The 20,544-nt window shown below is 36.4% G+C and overlaps 1 pseudogene across 1 annotated transcript in view; it reads right to left on the reverse strand.

Annotated features, from left to right (window-relative positions):
* Positions 1 to 254: 254 nt before the first annotated feature.
* LOC309819861 (small ribosomal subunit protein eS7-like) overlaps positions 255 to 20,544 on the reverse strand; it is an 82,722-nt pseudogene continuing 62,432 nt past the window's right edge. The window contains exons 2-4 of the transcript in view: positions 5,720 to 5,875; positions 4,641 to 4,733; positions 255 to 845 (exon numbers count right to left, since the gene is read on the reverse strand). The product of the transcript in view is annotated as a small ribosomal subunit protein eS7-like (transcript). The remainder of the gene's footprint in view (positions 846 to 4,640; positions 4,734 to 5,719; positions 5,876 to 20,544) is intronic.

The raw sequence follows: 20,544 nt of genomic DNA on the forward strand, positions 1-20,544 counted from the left end.
CTTGGCAATATTAAAAACAGTAAAGCAAAGTGATGTAACCTAAGTATTATCAACTCATTCTCTTAGATAATAAGTAGTTTCAGATAACAAGAACTTGATGGTACCTTCTGGAATAAGAACCTATATAGGGTGGCTTTGCTTTAGCTTGTTGGGAGTTTAGTCATCCTCTGAAAAGGAGCTTCTCTTATTTCTAGAATGTCTTTTAAATTAAACTATGAAATTTATATTATTTTAAAATATTTTGTAATAATATTTTAGTTATTTTTGTTTACAACTGAGAACTGAGACTCTGGGTATTTAAAATTAACATCCTTGCCTGTGTTGCCCTTTTAGACAACAGAAAAAGTTTCAACCTTGTGTTCCACATTATTCTGCTGTGTTTTATCCAAATGAATCTTTGAGTTAGTTGGCATCCAGTTTCACCTGGGTTCTCTTGCCTACACTTTCACTTGGAAAGACTAAGTCCTCTAGGATCACATGTGCATGGTTGTCAGAGTATGGTTTCTAGGATGCTTTTGCTTATTTTTTTGTACAGCCGTTTTGAGTTGGCTTAGGCAGAATTCTCCTCTGGGCTTTAAAGATAATGTATTTCTCCCTGAACATTTTCTCCAATTCAAGTACTTACCAGACTTGGTTTTTCTCGAAAGATTTCAGTTGAGGAACAGGAACAATGATCATAATAGCTTTCTGACCGCTATCAACTTACTTTCCCTGGCTGCTGTTATATTCAGCTCTCTTATCTGGGACTTAAGGTCTGAATTCATTTTCAGCTCAAGGAGACCCTGAGAGATGCTGGACTAAAACTCATCCCACTTTTCACCATTGGGCTTCACTATCTTCACACTCTAACTAATAAACATGTTCTCCTTATTGAGCACTGACCTAGGAAGAGAATACTTTATTTTTACAATTTCCTCAGCAATGTGTGAGATATAATCAGATACTAAGTTATTAAAAAGGCAGCTAATGAGGTTACATTTCAGTTTATAATCCATTTAATCAACCCTGTCTCTTTAATATCACTCAAGTGTACCCATCCTCTCTACCTTCACTACCACAATCTCTGTGCAGCCTCCTGTAATTGCTTGTCTGGTTTACTGGTCTCCTAGCCTCTACTCTGGAAACCCAGTAATTCATTTTCCACATAGAAGTTATAGAGAGTATAACAGGATTTTAAAAAGGAAAATGTCACCACTTGGAGTGTGAAATCCTCCTCTGCATTTAGTAGTGGAATTTACTTATAGATGAAAGGATTGAGCAGGGGGATGAGGAAGAAATATCCTTGAAAGAGAACAAAACATAACATTATGAACAGTTGGGTTTTTTACTCTTTGAACCATGCATTTATTGCTAAGGTTGCAGACTTCTCCTCACAAGCTACAGTTGATCCTTGAACAGTGAGGAAGTTAGGGGTGCTGACCCTCTGCATACTTTACAGTTAGCCCTCTCTATCCATGATTCTGCACCTGCAAATTCAAACTCAACCAACTATGGATTGTATAGCACTGTAGTACGTATTTAGTGGGGGAAAAAAATCTGATATGAGTGGACTCATACAGTTTAAACCTGTGTTGTATATTCTACGACTCAGTGAATTTTTCAATATCTCTGCCCCACTTCAAACCATCTTGCTCCCATCTGATTTACTTAGTGTCTTCCCCATTCATGCATACCAGAATCTCCTGTATTCACTGCCACTTTCAGCTTAACAACTTCCCTGACAGGTTACCTGGCTTTGAATTTATCGTCTGAGATACTGCCTCCCAGATTGCCTCCTCTTCCCTAACTGCATGCGAGTGACTACCTGAAGACATCCTTCTACTACATTCAGCCTAGGTTTCTAGAATTAGTTTTCCTGGGAGTTAAAAAAAAAAAATCATAGTTTTTCTGCATAGTTCTGCATAGGGAGAAAAAACAACTAAGCTATCAGGTATATTTTTTGTCAACATTTATTTACTAAATATTGTACACTTAGTATGTGCTAACTTTTGGTGTTGGATATACAACAACTGACATATTAAGCTAGTTTTCTATTTCTAGAGTGCTTGCAGTATTCTGGAGGATATAGTCTATTAAAATAGTGAGAGAAGTTCTATTGTAAGGAAGTATAGAGTGTCATTAAAATACCTAGTTGAAATACATATCTCAGTTTATAAGGAAAAATTTATTGGGAGAATAATTAAAATGAATAGGAGTTAGCAAGGAAGAAGTTGGGGCAGTGTGGAAAAGAGTATTCAGGAAAAGTAAACCAACATTTGAAAATCTAGATGCAAGAGACCACATAGCATCTTTATAGGCTGGATGGATGGGGGTTGTCAAGAGAAGTGTCAGGAAAGCTAATTTCTGGGTAGTTCATCAAAAGCTTTGTGAGCCATGAGTTTGGATTTTATCCTAACATAGTGGTTCTTAAACTTTAACGTGCATTTAAACCATACAGAAATTTTACAGTGTAGAGAGCCTTATTCACTAGGTTTGTAATGGACCTTGCTACTCTGCATTTCTCCTAAGCTCTTAGGTATTGCTGACGCTGCAGGCTCATGGACCACACTTTAAATAACAAGCTCCTAAGGGAAATAGTAAAGGTATGAGGGAGTTCAAGCAGAACATAAAATATGATCGATATTTGTTTGTCTTCTAGAAAGATCACTTTGACTACAGAATAGAGGATTAACTACAGAAGGGCAAGTTTAGATGCAGGAAGATTTTGTAGGCTATTTTATTAATCATAGTCTACTGTAACAGCACTTTAGGCTAGTTGATGTCATGGATATGGAGAAAACTGAGCAGATTCAAAAATATTTGGGAGCAAAAAATGAGAATCTTGGAAATAGATTGCACTTTGGAGTTGAAGGAGAAAATAGAAGAATAAAGAAAGATTCCTAGGTTTCTGATCCAGTCAAATTTATCACTATTCAATGTGATATAGGGCACCTGTGGAAGGTGTATAAAATAAAAGATCAAGAGATTTTTTTTTTCCTGTGGTTCCACTAGAAACTATTTTTCTTGAATTTTAATGAATTTGGTGTGATACACCCAAGGAACAAATCCCATCCAGACAGGGCAGATAGTTTGATGTTCTAGCTGTAACATAGCTAGTTTTCAATGTGGAGTACACACTCTGTTGTCAATTTGGATAGAGCAAATCAGTGGAGTTTCAGTAAGCAGGAAAAATTATTGGATTATTTGCTATGTGAGACTACCAGTTCTGGTTTGTTACTCACAGCTCACATTCTTTCATAGGTAAACTTGATTAGACTGAAGGCAGCTTTGCAGTCTTATAACACCAGCTAGAAATATCCAACATAAGGGAGGATTGAAGAAGAGGATTTTTTTAAATGACCAGATGAAAACATACCTATGAATCAAAAGACCTCAAACATGAGCTGGCAAAAGCCCTAACTACCTACCTCATTCCTAAGCAGCCCATTCCTGGACAATCTGCCTGTTTACCACTTGGAAGGTTTAGCTCTCCGTGTAACACTAAGTGCTGGTGAGTCTGAGGATAAAGGTGTGTGGAGCAAAATTCTCAGAGCTTCTGTATTGTCCTTTCATTGAATGAGTCACAGATGTTTTCACTTGCAAGGATTTTGTGTTTTGCCAGTGCAGTCCATCCTTCTGTCTTGATCTGTATCTCACAATTTTCAATCCATGGTTGTTTGAATCCAAGGATGCAGAACCCATGGATATGGAGGGCTGACTGAATTGGTTTTACAAGTTAATGATGAGATAAAGAATATGTAAGTCACCTAATGGCTTCACAAGCTTTTCCCAAGTCAGCCTGTCCTACACCAGCCTCTACTTCCTTCTAACATTGTTCATTTAAACGTCCAACATTTTCCTAGTAAGGCTAATTTTTCACTGATTTTTCTCCTAATAGTTGTGGGGCATTTGATTTGCAGCATATGGAGGCTGTTAACTAATGCAGTTACAGCCAAGAATCTCTTGAGTTTCTCCTGGTTATTATCTTTCTCCTCTGACATTGTGCAGTTACACTCTGTGAGCAGGTAAAGGATTATGACAAAACATCTAGCAGTTGGAAAACACTTTTAATTCTTACTTTCCCAAACCTACTGATGTTGACAGTCTTTTTTTCTTTTCTCCAATTATTTTTTAAGGTTAACATATTTATTTCACAACTCTTCATGGTCTAGTCGGATAATTAATTGTAAGTTCAATATTGCTGACTAAATAAAACAAATTATCCAATATGTGAAAATTCAGTTATCACATGGGCGTGCCTTCCGTAGATCAATTTTATGGCTATCCAGAATATTTTATTCTGCAAAGATTTTGTCCACAAAGGAAGGTTCTATCTAGTGGTTGGAATTTACTACAGTCTGCATATTTCTCTTATGAAGAGCTGAGTTTTAGAAGGGTTATTTCACCTTATTAGACTCTCTGAGCCAATTATGGTTAGAGCCCAAGATGAATTGTTTGCTTAAGTCAGAGCTTTGCAACTTTCCTCATCATGACAATCACTTGGGGTGCTCATTAAAAGACATTTTTTCCTGATTCTAATCCAGAAATGAATTAGAATGTTCAGGAGATAAACCTAGTGTTAGGGTTCTCCAGAGAAACAGAACCAATAGGATAGGTATATATGTGGGTACGTGGTGATTTATTATGAGAAATTGGCTCACATGGTTATGGAGGCTGAGAAGTACCACGAGATGCCATCTGCAAGATGGAGCACCAGGGAAGCTGGTAGTGTGATTGAGTCGAAGTCTGAAAGCCTGAGAACAAGAGGAGATGATGATGTGAATTCAGACTGATGTTGGAGAAGATGAGATGAGCTGTCCCAGCTCAACTTGTGAGGCAGGAAACAAAAGAGGCAAATTTCTCCTTCCTCCACATTTTGTTTTAGTCAGCCCTCAGCAGATTGGATGATGCCCAACCATATTGTACAGGGCCTTCTACTTCATTGGGTTCACTGATTCAGGTACCAATGTCAACCAGAAATCTACTCAAAACACTCCCCCAGTAAGATATAATCCAGGCATCCATGCCTCACTCATGTTGACACATAAAATTACCCAACCCAACTACACCTTTTGTTAACTTCGCACCCATACTCATCTCCTTAAACCATACTTAAGATGCAATTCGTGAAAATAAGATCATAATTTTGCCTGTTGTGCTACAACTCTCCTGTGTACAATTGAAAATGCACTGACTGCTTTGCCGGTAAAGGAGGTAGAGTTCTTGAGTGATGGTTAGTCTTCTCTTTGATAGTCTATAACTTATACTATGATGTTAAAATAACAATACTTAAATATATGTTGTAAAGTCAATATATTTTACCTTACATTATAAGAAAATAAGAGAAGAAAGAGAACAAGCATGCCTATGTGTGTGTATATCTGAGTGGTATAGAAACAGGCCTAATTTCTGCAACTGGCCACATGGTTTTAGCTAGTAATTATAACTACCTTTATCCACTATCCATTCTCTATCCCCTTTTCTTCACCAAGCACCTCAGTTGGTCATGGTTCTTTAACCGGTGGAGTGACCCAAACCTTCATTCCTGAAGGGTCTGGACCATTAGTAGTCCTGCCTGGATTTGGTTAGTGTAGTTTTCTATTGACTTTAATCACACGATATGATAATATTAAGTAACACCCTAAGAGATTGCCTATATTCAAGACTTACTCTTCCTTGCTGCCATTGTAAAGTAGTAGTCCAATTTCCTCTTGGTATGAGATCAGTTACCCGAGCTTACACTGAAACGCCCTTCTTTGGTGATTTGGAAGCATGAGGAGCCCAAAGTGGCCAGTGGGGTGTTGGCATTATTAACTTCAAGGTCAGTGGAATCATCTCCTGGTGTAAGCATTCCTTCCTCTGGAACTAAAATCCCCAGTCCAGCAGAGTATATAGCCTGAAGAACACAAAGCAAAAATTTTGCTAGAGGTACCAGGGGTAATATTGAGTGGATCCATTGCCATTTCTACTCCTTGACTCCTGGACCTGTGAATCCTGGCTTCGGGAGAAAGAGCACCATATACAGGATGTTGATTTAGAGCATGTACAGCCTTCTGCAGAACCTTGCTACAGCCCTGTGAGGTATCACCACCTTACTGGCACTGTAACTAAGTCTTCAAAAGACCATTACACCATTCGATCAAGGCAGCTGCTTCAGTGTGGTGAGAAATATGGTAAGACCAATAAATTCCATGAGCACTGGCCCATTGCTGCCCTTCTTTTGCTGTGAAGTGATTTTCTTGATCTGAAACAATGCTGTGTGGAATACCATGATGATGGATAAACCATTCTTTAAGTCTATGGATGGTAGTTTTGGAAGAAACATTGAGTGCAGGGAAGGCAAATTCGTACCCAGAGTAAGTGTCTATTCCCATAAGCATAAAACACTGCCCCTTGCATAATGGAAGTGGTCCAGTGTAATCCACCTACTACTAGGGAGTTGGTGCCATATTAGGGACTCAGAATTGGTCTCTATTGCTAGTAGATGAGGCACTCAGTGGTAGTCGTAGCCAGATTGGCCTCAGTGTGTGGAAGGCCATATTGCTGAGCCCATGCATAAGCTCTGTCCCTGTCATCATGGCCATTTTGTTCATGAGCCCATTTGGCAATGACAGGGGTGGCTGGGGAAAGAGACTGCCTGGTATTCACAAAACAGTTCATCTTATCCACTTGAATATTAAAATTCTCCTCTGCTGAGGTCACCCTTTGCTGAACAATTACATGGGATACAAATATCTTCATGTTTTGGCCCAATCAGAGGGGTCAACCCCTGTACTTCTTCCCCAGATTTCCTCCTCATAAATTTTCCAATCATGTTTCTTCCAAATCCCTGACTGACTAGCCAAACCGTTGACCACAACCCATGAGCCAGTTTATAATCATACATCTGGCCATTTCTCCTTCCAAGCAAAGTGAAAAACCGTGTGCCTGCTTGAGGCCAATCAAGTATATACCACTTTCATTTGATTATGGAGTGTTTCTATGCATGCCCAACTGTGTAGCTTGGTGGATCAGATAATGCCTAGGCTAAACTAGTTATTTCTTGCTCACTAGTTCCAATCAGCATAATGTCATTGATGTAATGGACCAGTATGATATCTTATAGAAGGAAAAGTGATCAACATCTCTGGGCTAAGTTATTATATAGGCCTAGAGAGTTGTGATATACTCTTGAGATATGACAGTCAAGGTATAATGCCAGCCTTGCCAGCTGAAAAAAAAAAGTCTGCTCCTGGTGGATCTTATGGAGAAAAGGGTATTTGCCAGGTCAATAGCTGAATACTTGATACCAAGGAATGTGTTAATTTGTTCAAGCAATGAAACCACATCTGGTACAGCAGCTGCAATTGGATTCACTGTCACAGTTAAGCTTACGGTAATCCACTGTCATTTTTCAAAATCCATCTTTCTTTTGCACAGGCCAAAATAGGACTGTTGAGTGGGGATGTGGTGGGAATCACCACTCCTGCATCTTTCAAGTCCTCAATAATGGCACTGATCTCCGCAATCCCTTCAGGAATGCGGTGGTATTTTTTGGCTTACTATTTTTTTATGTAGGGAGACAGGCCTTTGCTGCCATAATAGCCCTCACTCCTCACCAGATGATGATTTTATGTACACAGATTTGGGTATTACTGACTTACATTATTGGTAAGCACCAAGTTTGTTATCGTATTGTATAAAAGTTTAGTAAAATGTTCTCCCAAATATGCATATTCTAAGAAGTAGACAAAATTAATGTAATTATAAGATCTTGAGAAAAGAAATGTTTGGACATTTAAGGTTGGAAGATTCATTGGCTACCTGTAAAGGAACGCCTAAGCAGATATGATAGCACAGTTACAAAGTACAGTTAGAATGTGGCAGGTAAATGTAATTGTAAACTATTGCTATATTGGTTATCCTTTTATTTGTTTCCTGTTTTAGGTTTGCTATACTGTGAATTATTGGAAAACTTACCAGCAGGTGGTAGCACTGTTTAACAAATATACCCCTGATCACGAAGTGACTGAATTATTGGCTGCGAATGCAGCAAAATTCAAATATGTCAGAATAGTGGATTGTGATCCAGAAAATCCAAGTCCTGGTCCCAGTGGTATTACTTATTGGCCTCATCACTTTGCAAAAATAAATCTCATAGTGTTTAAATAACACTATAAATAAAATTAGTATAATAACAACTGCCTTGGCTTCTGCTGTTTTAAGGTTAGGAATAGAAACTGATTGTAAAAATCATTAAGGGAAAGATAGGATGCTGTGTAAATGCAAATATCATTTCTCATTTTTTTGTCTGTTTTTTCTTTATTTTCCAGGCATTAATTTTAAGATGTGTTCTTACTAGTAACAAAGGTAGTCCTAAAAAGGTCCAACATGAATGTAAAATGATTTCCCATTGGTCATATATTCAACTATTTTTTGACCATTTTTCTGTTCATTTCCATGTGGTATAAGATCTCAAAACCCATTTTGTTGGGTCTGAGGAAGAGTAGCTCTAGCCTCTGAATCCTTCTTTGCACACCCACTGCTTTCCTAACCTTTGTAAATGCGTGAACTAAAGAGGAAAAGTCCAAGAGAACGCAAATAACTTCAAGGAAATATGTGTTAACATATTTAAAGTATAAGGAGCATAATGAGCCAGCACTTACCTTTACTGTGTGCAGAGAAGTGTACTAACCACTGAAAGGATTACAGAATCCAGAGACTTCCAAAAATGAAGAACTTTTTTTTTTTTTTCGACAGATGCTTACTGATCTCCATCAGTAGACAAGGAAATTTACTAGATGCTGGGGATCCAGGCTGTATAAGACATACATAATTCTCAAAGTTGAAATTTCTATAGTTGAAGATCACCTATCAGCAAGAGTAAACAGATATAGTACAAGGCAGGAGACGAACCATGAAAGGAAATGCACGACTGGGTGGTGGTTTAGATTAAAGCCAACCTGGGCAAGATTGAAGGAGAGAAGAGAGTCTAGGTGGACGTAAATGATACTTACAGAGACAGGTATTTGATGTGAAGGTGATAGGGTATAATAGTTAAGACTATAGTCTTTGGGTCAGAATGATCTGACATAAAGTAATAACTCTACCACTTACAAACTGAGTGACCTTTGGCAAGGTACTCTGATTTTTTGATTCTTCATCTGTAAAATGTAGGTGATAATAGTGCATCTGTTTCATAGAGTTATTGTGAGAATCTATGTGGAAATTAGTGTACAGTAAACTCTAAATGGGGAAGCAAACAGTTTTTTGAGATGTGTAAAATATATAGAAGAGCAGTTGATATAAGGCGCTGCATGCTGGACACTTAAGTTTGTATTTATTATAGCGGACAAAGGGAAGTGTAGATTCTTGTATAGAAAGAGATGTCCGTGAAAAGATACTTAAAAGGTGTTATAGGAGTTTGTATAGGTGTTTTAGAACAGAGAAGGGGTGGAGGCAACAGAAGGAAGGTCATCTGAAGAGTGTGGATATGAGGTCATATGAGGTTACATTTGAATAAAGCATTTGGAAAGACTTGGTGAGATCAAGGGAGAGAGAGGATTAAAAAGTTATTCCAATAACTTGAGCCTAGGGAACTAGGGGGATGGTTGTATCTTTGGCAAAAATAAGAGACAGTTTCTTTATGTGTGAGGAAAGCAAATATATTTATTCTCATGAGAAAGAGGCTGTAAGAAAACACACAACAACAAGCAGAAGGGTCCAAGATCAAGGCTGGACATTTCAGTTGGGAATCGTCTGCTGACTTTGAAAGTGTTCATTGAAACCAGCTGCTATAGGGTGATTGAAGGTAGTAGAAAAAAAAGGAAAAAGAAAAATCACATAAGTATATGCTAAGAAAGACTATCCTTGGATCTGATAGAACATTTGGGAAAGTGATAAACTTATAAGCATCACAACAAGCCAAATTCTGTTTACATGAACGTGGAAGAGCAATTTCCCCTTCCTGTGCAGAACTTTTGCCCAGGCCCATAGTCAACATGAGTTGACTAATAATTCGGATACTAACACATTATAACTAATTTAGTATCTGGCTGAGGCATGTACAGTAATGTCAAATAGCAGGTACCTCATTTTCTGTAAAATTATTGTGTTCTTTAGAAAAACTTAGTTTCCCCAGGTTTTCCTTGTAAAGAGAATGGAATGTCTCTCTGGAACAAGTTGACCACCCATAAAACATGCAAAAAGATGAAACAGTAAAATTCCTTCCAGAGGCTCTGGGAAGACTTCTCTAAGATCCTATCCCCATAGCTGTTTTGGGCAATTATCCTCAATATCAGAATTATATGCCACACTTACTTTTACCAGCATGCTTACAACACTGTGTTGGTATTATCATTTTAGAGGTGGCTGTGACCCTGAGTAAAACCAAAGGCCTTAAAGACAATAAAAAAGCTATTGAAAATAGCACTATTAAGATCTAATTTATAAAAAGTCACCAATTTTGCAAAATGTATGCATTCTAGTAACCACTATGGTAGTGGTTCCTGTGTAGAACATTTCCATGACACTAAAAATTCTTTAGTGTCCCTTTGCAGTCAATCCTCTCCTCACTTCTGGCCACTGGCAATCAATATTGTGCTTTCTGTCTCTGTAGCTATAACTTTTCTAGGATTTCATATAAACAGAATGATGCAGGATATATTCTTCTGTATCTGATTTCTTTCTCTTAGCATCTTACTTTTACACTTCAGTTTATTGTTGCCTCTATCAGTAATTTGTGCCTTGTTTTTCGTTATTGACTGAACTTCATACTTTATTTGAAATTCATTAGTTTTTCCATAATATATGTTTCTAGGATCCAATCCAGAATATCACATTACATTTAGTTGTTATGTCTCTTTAGACTCTTTTGGGCTATAACTGTTCCTCAAACTTTTCTTGTTTATTGATAACCTGGACTTTTTTGAGGAGTACTAGTTGGATATTTTAAACAGTATCTTGTTTTGGTTTGTCTGGTGGTTTTCTCATGGTTAGACTAGGGTTAAGGGTTTTTCAGAGTATAACCAAGAAGTGAAGTAGTTTTAAATTTATAATATCAAAATGATTTATCACTTACGGTAACAATTCTGATCATCTGGCTAGTTTTTCTGCCTTGAAAAGTCACTTTTTCCCTCTTTCCATTCTGTACTCTAGAAGCAAGTCACCAAGTATAGCCTGTACTTAAGTGTGAGTTTATGCTTCACCTTCTTTAAGGGGAGAGTGTCTATATAAATTACTTGGAAATCTCCTGTAAAGGAGATTTGTCTCTTGTCCCCTATTTATTTATTTATATAAGCTTTTATTTTATCAGTATAGACTCATGTTTTTATTTTATAATTTGGGTTATCATTGTAATACTACATTATGTATTTTGATTGCTCACATTTTCCCAGCTTTGGCAGCTGGGAACTCTTTCACTTATGAGAATACATTCACTCTTTCATCGTTAATTACAATGTTGGATATAGATGTTTTATAGATGTGCTTTATCAGTTTGTAAAAGTTTGCCTCTATTTCTAATTTTCTGAGACTTAAAAAGTTTAGAATAGATGTTGGAGTTGGGAAAATAGTTTTTGTGCATCGATTGAGGTGATCATATGATTTTTTCTTTTTAATTAACAAATACTATGAATTGCATTCATTGATTTTTTTTTTCTCTTTTTTTGGAATGTTAAATCAACCTGATGTTCCTGAGAAAAACTTCCCTTGGTCATGATTCTTAACCTTTTTCATATAGCTTGATCTGTTGAAAATTTTAGAACCTTTGCATATATGTTCATGAGGGATATTAGTCTTCTTTTTCTTTCAGTGTCTTTTTCTGATGTTAGTATCAGGACCTCACAGAATAAGTTGGAAAGCATTCTATCCTCTTCAATTTTTTGAAATATTCTTGTGTAGAATTGGAATTAATTTTTTCCTAAATGTTTAGTAGAATTCACTTTTGAAGCAAACCGGATGTGGAATTTTCAATGTAGGAAGGTTTTTAATTACAAGTTACATTTCTTCAGTATATATAAGGCTAATCAAGTTATCTATTTCATCTTTAGTGAGCTTTGTTTGCCTATATATTTGAAGGAATATGTCCATTTCATCTAAGTTTTTGAGTTTATTTCCATGAAGTTTTTCATAAACTTTTCCTTTGCTCTTAATATCTGTAAATCTATGTTGATGCTATATCTCATTTCTGATATTGGTAAATGCCTTTCTTGCTCAGTCTGGTCAAATGTTTATAAATTTTATTGAACTTTTCAAAAAACCAGCTTTTGGTTTAGTTGATTTTTCTCTATTTTTTCTTTGTTTTCTATTTCATTGATTTTTTTTTCCCCTCTGATAATTTTTTATCTTCCTAATTTGGTTTTAATTGACTTCTTCTAGTCTTCAGTTGGAAACTTAAGTCATTGATATTTAAGACCTTTTTCTTATCTAACATAAGCATTTACTGCTATAAAGTCTTCATGAAAAACAGCTTTAGCAGCATGTCACCAATTTTGGTATGTTGTCTTTTCATTTTCATTCAGAGAAAAATACTTTGTAATTGCCCTTTTGATTTCTTCTCTGACCTATCAACTATTTAGAAGTGTTATATACTTTATGGGCTTACATACCATAAAATGGTCCCATTTAGGTCTTAGAATTCAATGGCTTGTTTTGTACTTTTATCTAGGTATGCAACCATAGCCACAATCTAGTTTGACGTTTCCATCACCTAAAAAGTTTCCTGATGTCCATTTGCAGTAAATACTTGTTTTCATTCCCAGCTCCTGACAATCACTAATCTACATTCTATCTTTATAAAGTTGCCATTTCTGTGTATTTTGTATCAACAGAAACATACTGGGTCATTTAGAGGTATGTTGTTTAATTTCAAATATTTGTGAATTTCCTGAATTTCTTTCTGTTATTGATTTGTAATCATGTACTTTGCATGATTTTAATTCTTTTAAATTTACTGAAGCATGTTTTATGGCTTGGTGTATAGTTTGTTCTGGAGAATGTTGTATCTACACCTGAGAAGGATGTGTGTTTTTTTTGGTGGATGGAGTATTCTAGAGATGTCAGTTATGTCAGGTTGGTTGATAGTGTTATTCAAATCTTCTGTATCCTTGCTGATTTTCTGTCTAGTTCCTCTTTTCATTATTGAGAATGTAGTATTGAAATGTCCGATTTTTATTGTTGAGATCTGTATTTCTCCCTTCAATTTTGTCATTTTTTTTACTAGATGTATTTTGGGGCTATGATGTTCGATACTCATGTTTTGATATTCCTTATTTTTCTGTTGAATTGACCATTTTATCATTCTTTGGTCTAATGTATATTTTCTTCTGACACTGATATGGTCATTCGAACTCTCTTATGATTACTGTTTGCCTGGTACAGCTTTCCCCATTCTTTCACTTTAAGTCACTTTGGGCCATTCAATCTAAAGTTTATCTCTTGTGGATAGAGTACAGTTGTATTACATATCTATTTGGTCTCAATTTACCAATCTCTGCCTTTTGATTGGAGTGTTTAACCCATTTACATTTATTGTAATTATTGATATAGTTGGATTAATGTCAGTCACTTTGCTATTTACTTTTCCTCCTTTACTACCTTATTTTGCTTTAAGTAGATCTTTGCTGGAGTATCACTTTTTTGTTTTTGAGTTAGTTTCTCAATGGCTTTTTCCCTAGGGATTATAACATCTCAATTAAAAATAATCTGCTTCAGATTATTCCTAATTTAATTGCAATAAAATGAATTTTGCTCTAGTATAGTTCCCTTCCCTCATTTATCCTTTGTGATGTTATTGTCATGTATGTTTACCCTCAAATATTATATGATAGAAGTTATAAAATATAGTTTTATAATAATCTTTTATTCTTACATTAGTCAAAAGAAGAAAAAAATATTCTTACTTTCTCTTATATTTATCTAAGTAATTACCTTTCCTAGTATTCTTTATTTCTCCATGGATTTAACTTACTGTCTGATGACACTTCCTTTATGCCTCAAAGATTACCTTTAGTATTTTGTGTAAAGCGGGTTTGCTAACGATGAATTATCTGTCTGGTTATTTGGAAATGTCTTCATTTACCCTTTTTGGAAGAATGGTTTGAATAAAGAATTCTTGATTGCCTTCTTTTTTATATCATCTAGGCCTTAGTGTTGTTAGGAGGATCTGGTCTGGTTCTCACAAGTAGTCCATGATATTCTCCTATTGAATGTAACAATTTCACAGAGGACCAGCATCACAAAGTCACTCTGTCACCATATGGATCAAGATCAAAACAAAATTATTCTATAGTCATGTCTGAACACAGATGAAAAAGAAAACATTGCCAAAACCACAAAAATGCTCAGACATATCCCTCCCATGGTTAATATGAGTAATTATTGCTGCTTCACCAATTATAGGTTACTCTTGTTTCATTCTTCCTATTTTGCAGATTAAAAAAATTTTAAGATATAACCATAAATTTTCTCCACTTCATGACATCATCTAATCCTTAACCAAGCCATACTTCCTTGATCCCGCTTCCAAATCACCTAACACAAACCCAAATCCTATAACACCCTTTTACTGAGACACTCCATGGTTCCCCGATGTGTGGTCTCCTTCATTATAACACATTATAAAACTAACTTTGTTCAACTATACATGAATTCCTAGTCTCTTTGGCCAAAGGGCATTGACACCTGAATTAGAGAGGATGAAAGTTAGGATGGGCAAAAACATATCAGTTAAATGCAACCAAAACTAAAGTATGAATCATAATATTAATATCAGAAAAGTTTTAATTCAAAGTTAATATAGGTGAACAATAAAGGATAAGATTTATAATAAAGACTTTTTTTTTTTAAACATCTTTATTGTGGTATAATTGCTTTACAATGGTGTGTTAGTTTCTGCTTTATAACAAAGTGAATCAGTTATACATATACATATGTTCCCATATCTCTTCCCTCTTGCGTCTCCCTCCCTCCCACCCTCCCTATCCCACCCCTCCAGGCTGTCACAAAGCACCCAGCCAATATCCCTGTGCCATGCGGCTGCTTCCCACTAGCTATCTACCTTACTACGTTTGTTAGTGTGTATATGTCCATGACTCTCTCTCACCACGTTACAGCTCACCCTTCCCCCTCCCCATAACCTCAAGTCCGTTCTCTAGGAGGTCTGCGTCTTTATTCCTGCCTTACCCCTATGTTCTTCATGACATTTGTTTTTCTTAAATTCCATATATAAGTGTTAGCATACGGTATTTGTCTTTTTCTTTCTGACTTACTTCACTGTGTATGACAGACTCTAGGTCTATCCACCTCATTACAAATAGCTCAATTTCGTTTCTTTTTATGGCTGAGTAATATTCCATTGTATATATGTGCCACATCTTCTTTATCCATTCATCCGATGATGGGCACTTAGGTTGTTTCCATCTCTGGGCTATTGTAAATAGAGCTGCAATGAACATTTTGGTACATGACTCTTTTTGAATTTCGATTTTCTCAGGGTATATGCCCAGTAGTGGGATTGCTGAGTCATATGGTAGTTCTATTTGTAGTTTTTTAAGGAACCTCCATACTGTTCTCCATAGTGGCTGAACCAATTCACATTCCCACCAGCAGTGCAAGAGGGTTCCCTTTTCTCCACACCCTCTCCAGCATTTATTGTTTCTAGATTTTTTGATGATGGCCATTCTGACTGGTGTGAGATGATATCTCATTGTAGTTTTGATTTGCATTTCTCTAATGATTAGTGATGTTGAGCATTCTTTCATGTGTTTGTTGGCACTCTGTATATCTTCTTTGGAGAAATGTCTATTTAGGTCTTCTGCCCATTTTTGGATTGGGTTGTTTGTTTTTTTGTTATTGAGCTGCATGAGCTGCTTGTAAATTTTGGAGATTAATCCATTGTCAGTGGCTTCATTTGCAAATATTTTCTCCCATTCTGAGGGTTGTCTTTTGGTCTTGTTTATGGTTTCCTTTGCTGTGCAAAAGCTTTGAAGTTTCATTAGGTCCCATTTGTTTATTTTTGTTTTTATTTCCATTACTCTAGGAGGTGGGTCAGAAAGAATCTTGCTGTGATTTATGTCATAGAGTGTTCTGCCTATGTTTTCCTCTAAGAGTTTGATAGTTTCTGGCCTTATATTTAGGTCTTTAATCCATTTTGAGCTTATTTTTGTGTATGGTGTTAGGGAGTGTTCTAATTTCATTCTTTTACATGTACCTGTCCAGTTTTCCCAGCACCACTTATTGAAGAGGCTGTCCTTTCTCCACTGTACATTCCTGCCACCTTTATCAAAGATAAGGTGTCCATATGTGCATGGGTTTATCTCTGGGCTTTCTATCCTGTTCCATTGATCTATCTTTCTGTTTTTGTGCCAGTACCATACCGTCTTGATAACTGTAGCTTTGTAGTATAGTCTGAAGTCAGGGAGCCTGATTCCTCCAGTTCCTTTTTTTGTTCTCAAGATTGCTTTGGCTATTCGGGGTCTTTTGTGTTTCCATACAAATTGCGAAATTTTTTGTTCTAGTTCTGTGAAAAATGCCAGTGGTAGTTTGATAGGGATTGCATTGAATCTATAGATTGCTTTGGGTAGTAGAGTCATTTTCACAATGTTGATTCTTCCAATCCAAGAACATGGTATATGTCTCCATCTATTTGTATCATCTTTAATTTCTTTCATCAGTGTCCTGAAGTTTTCTGCATACAGGTCTTTTGTCTCCTTAGGTAGGTTTATTCCTAGATATTTTATTCTTTTTGTTTCAGTGGTAAATGGGAGTGTTTTCTTGATTTCACTTTCAGATTTTTCGTCATTAGTATATAGGAATGCCAGAGATTTCTGTACATTAATTTTGTATCCTGCCACTTTACCAAATTCATTGATTAGCTCTAGTAGTTTTCTGGTAGCATCTTTAGGATTCTCTATGTATAGGATCATGTCATCTGCAAACAGTGACAGCTTTACTTCTTCTTTTCCGATTTGGATTCCTTTTATTTCCTTCTCTTCTCTGATTGCTGTGGCTAAAACTTCCAAAACTATGTTGAATAAGAGTGGTGAGAGTGGGCACCCTTGTCTTGTTCCTGATCTTAGTGGAAATGCTTTCAGTTTTTCACCATTGAGGATGATGTTTGCTGTGGGCTTGTCGTATATGGGCTTTATTATGTTGAGGAAAGTTCCCTCTATGCCTACTTTCTGCAGGGTTTTTATCATAAATGGGTGTTGAATTTTGTCAAAAGCTTTCTCTGCATCTATTGAGATGATCATATGGTTTTTCTCCTTCAATTTGTTAATATGGTTTATCACATTGATAGATTTGCATATATTGAAGAATCCTTGCATTCCTGGAATAAACCCCACTTGATCATGGTGTATGATCCTTTTAATGTGCTGTTGGATTCTGTTTGCTAGTATTTTGTTGAGGATTTTTGCATCTATGTTCATCAGTGATATTGGTCTGTAGTTTTCTTTTTTTGTGACATCCTTGCCTGGTTTTGGTATCAAGGTGATGGTGGCCTCGTAGAATGAGTTTGGGAGTGTTCCTCCCTCTGCTATATTTTGGAAGAGTTTGAGAAGGATAGGTGTTAGCTCTTCTCTAAATGTTTGATAGAATTCGCCTGTGAAGCCATCTGGTCCTGGGCTTTTGTTTGTTGGAAGATTTTTAATCACAGTTTCAATTTCAGTGCTTGTGATTGGTCTGTTCATATTTTCTATTTCTTCCTGATTCAGTCTTGGCAGGTTGTGCATTTCTAAGAATTTGTCCATTTTTTCCAGATTGTCCATTTTATTGGCATAGAGTTGCTTGTAGTAATCTCTCATGATCTCTTTTATTTCTGCAGTATCAGTTGTTACCTCTCCTTTTTCATTTCTAATTCTATTGATTTGAGTCTTCTCCCTTTTTTTCTTGATGAGTCTGGCTAGTGGTTTATCTATTTTGTTTATCTTCTCAAAGAACCAGCTTTTAGTTTTATTGATCTTTGCTATTGTTTCCTTCATTTCTTTTTCATTTATTTCTGATCTGATTTTTATGATTTCTTTCCTTCTGCTAGCTTTGGGGTTTTTTTGTTCTTCTTTCTCTAATTGCTTTAGGTGCAAGGTTAGGTTGTTTATTCTAGATGTTTCCTGCTTCTTAAGGTGGGCTTGTATTGCTATAAACTTCCCCCTTAGAACTGCTTTTGCTGCATCCCACAGGTTTTGGGTCATTGTGTCTCCATTGTCATTTGTTTCTAGGTATTTTTTGATTTCCTCTTTGATTTCTTCAGTGATCACTTCATTATTAAGTAGTGTATTGTTTAGCCTCCATGTGTTTGTATTTTTTACAGATCTTTTCCTGTAATTGATATCTAGTCTCATGGCGTTGTGGTCAGAAAAGATACTTGATACAATTTCAATTTTCTTAAATTTGCCAAGGCTTGATTTGTGACCCAAGATATGATCTATCCTGGAGAATGTTCCATGAGCACTTGAGAAAAATGTGTATTCTGTTGTTTTTGGATGGAATGTCCTATAAATATCAATTAAGTCCATCTTGTTTAATGTATCATTTAAAGCTTGTGTTTCCTTATTTATTTTCATTTTGGATGATCTGTCCATGGGTGAAAGTGGGGTGTTTAAGTCCCCTACTATGAATGTGTTACTGTCGATTTCCCCTTTTATGGCTGTTAGTATTTGCCTTATGTACTGAGGTGCTCCTATGTTGGGTGCATAAATATTTACAATTGTTATATCTTCTTCTTGGATCGATCCCTTGATCATTATGTAGTGTCCTTCTTTGTCTCTTTTAATAGTCCTTATTTTAAAGTCTATTTTGTCTGATATGAGAATTGCTACTCCAGCTTTCCTTTGGTTTCCATTTGCATGGAATATCTTTTTCCATCCCCTTACTTTCAGTCTGTATGTGTCTCTAGGTCTGAAGTGGGTCTCTTGTAGACAGCATATATAAGGGTCTTGTTTTTGTATCCATTCAGCTAATCTGTGTCTTTTGGTGGGAGCATTTAGTCCATTTACATTTAAGGTAATTATATAATAAAGACTTAAGTCAAAAATCTATCATTCCTCAAAAATCTGTCACTATTCAAAAATGGCATAAAAATGAAAAAAGATATTCCTGGATTACTCTAGTTCTAGATTAGCAGTCAGCAAGATTTTTTTGTAAAGGACAAAATCAGTAAACATTTTTAATTTTGCAGATCAGATATTTACAAGTACTCAACTTTGCCATTTTAGTATGAAAGCTGCCATAGTCAATACACAAACGGGCATAATTGTGTTTCAAGAAAAGTTTGCCTGGGCTTCTCTGGTGGCACAGTGGTTGAGTGTCTGCCTGCCGATGCAGGGGACACGGGTTCATGCCCTGGTCCGGGAAGATCTCACATGCCGTGGAGCGGCTAGGCCGTGAGCCATGGCCGCTGAGCCTGCGTGTCCAGAGCCCGTGCTCCGCAACAGGAGAGGCCACAGCAGTGAGAGGCCCGCGTACCGCAAAAAAAAAAAAAAAGAAAAGTTTGCTTATGGACACTAAAATTGGAATTTTATATAATTTTCATGTGGCACAAAAAATTCTTTTGATTTTTTCTCTTCAGTAATTAAAAGACATGAAAATCATTCTTGGCTTATGGGATATACAAAAGTAGGTGATGGGCCAGGTTTGGCCTGTGTGCCTTGCTTGTTACCCCTTCTCTAGATCATTGTATGGCTCACTGCCTCACATCTTTACTGTAATGTTACCTTCTCAGTACGGGTCTTCCCTACTTACCTTCTAATAACAGCACTCTCTGCTACCCCCTTCTCTACTTTTTGTTCCCCTATTGGACTTAAAATAATTAAATAAACTGTATATTTTATTCGTTTGTTTGACCGCTCCCCCCACTACAGTGTACACTTCCTGAAAATTAGAATTTTCAGTTTTGTTTACCATTTCAGCCCCAGGGTCTACAAAAGTGTCTGGTTTGTTGTATTCACTTAATGAATATCTGTACAATGAATACATCAGAACTTGTAGAAAGAATCACACAGCAGCAGATGACAGTAGTCACCTGGGCCTAGGGTTGGTCAAATTTCAATGTCTCCAGTTTGAGAATACACATGAGAGATACCTTTAGCTCCCAGTTTTGAGAACACTCAGAAAATACCTTGGGGAAACCAAGGGCATGGGCATGAGGGCTAAAATAATAAGCTTTTAATTCAATGGTCTGAGATACCAGAAGAGATTTTTCAAATCAGGGAATTTAGTGTAAAAATCTAGTTTGGATTAAATTTTTGTTTCTTGATGCCTAGCTGGTAAAGTTTTACAGATAGTATTATAGATAGAAACTATAATTTTATTGTCTGAGTCCTTATATCAGTAATTTATTCATTCTTATTTTAATTAAAAAAAAAACTTCGAGAAGGGTAGAAGGAGTATGTTAGCAGTTGTTGCCTTACAGAAGGAGGACTGGGGATTTAACTCAGGAGAACTTACTTTTCATTTGGATTGTTTAAATAGCATTTAAAGGGAGGCTCCAGAATTTTCATGTGCTGGAGTCTTAGAATGCTAATCTGATTTGAAGATGGGGAGGTAGAAAGCTTTTTTGGTTAGGTTTGTACAGCAAACACAATTTCATTG

Source organism: Grampus griseus, assembly GCF_964374135.1.
Source record: "Grampus griseus genome assembly, chromosome: 3".
NCBI classification, from domain to species: domain Eukaryota; kingdom Metazoa; phylum Chordata; class Mammalia; order Artiodactyla; family Delphinidae; genus Grampus; species Grampus griseus.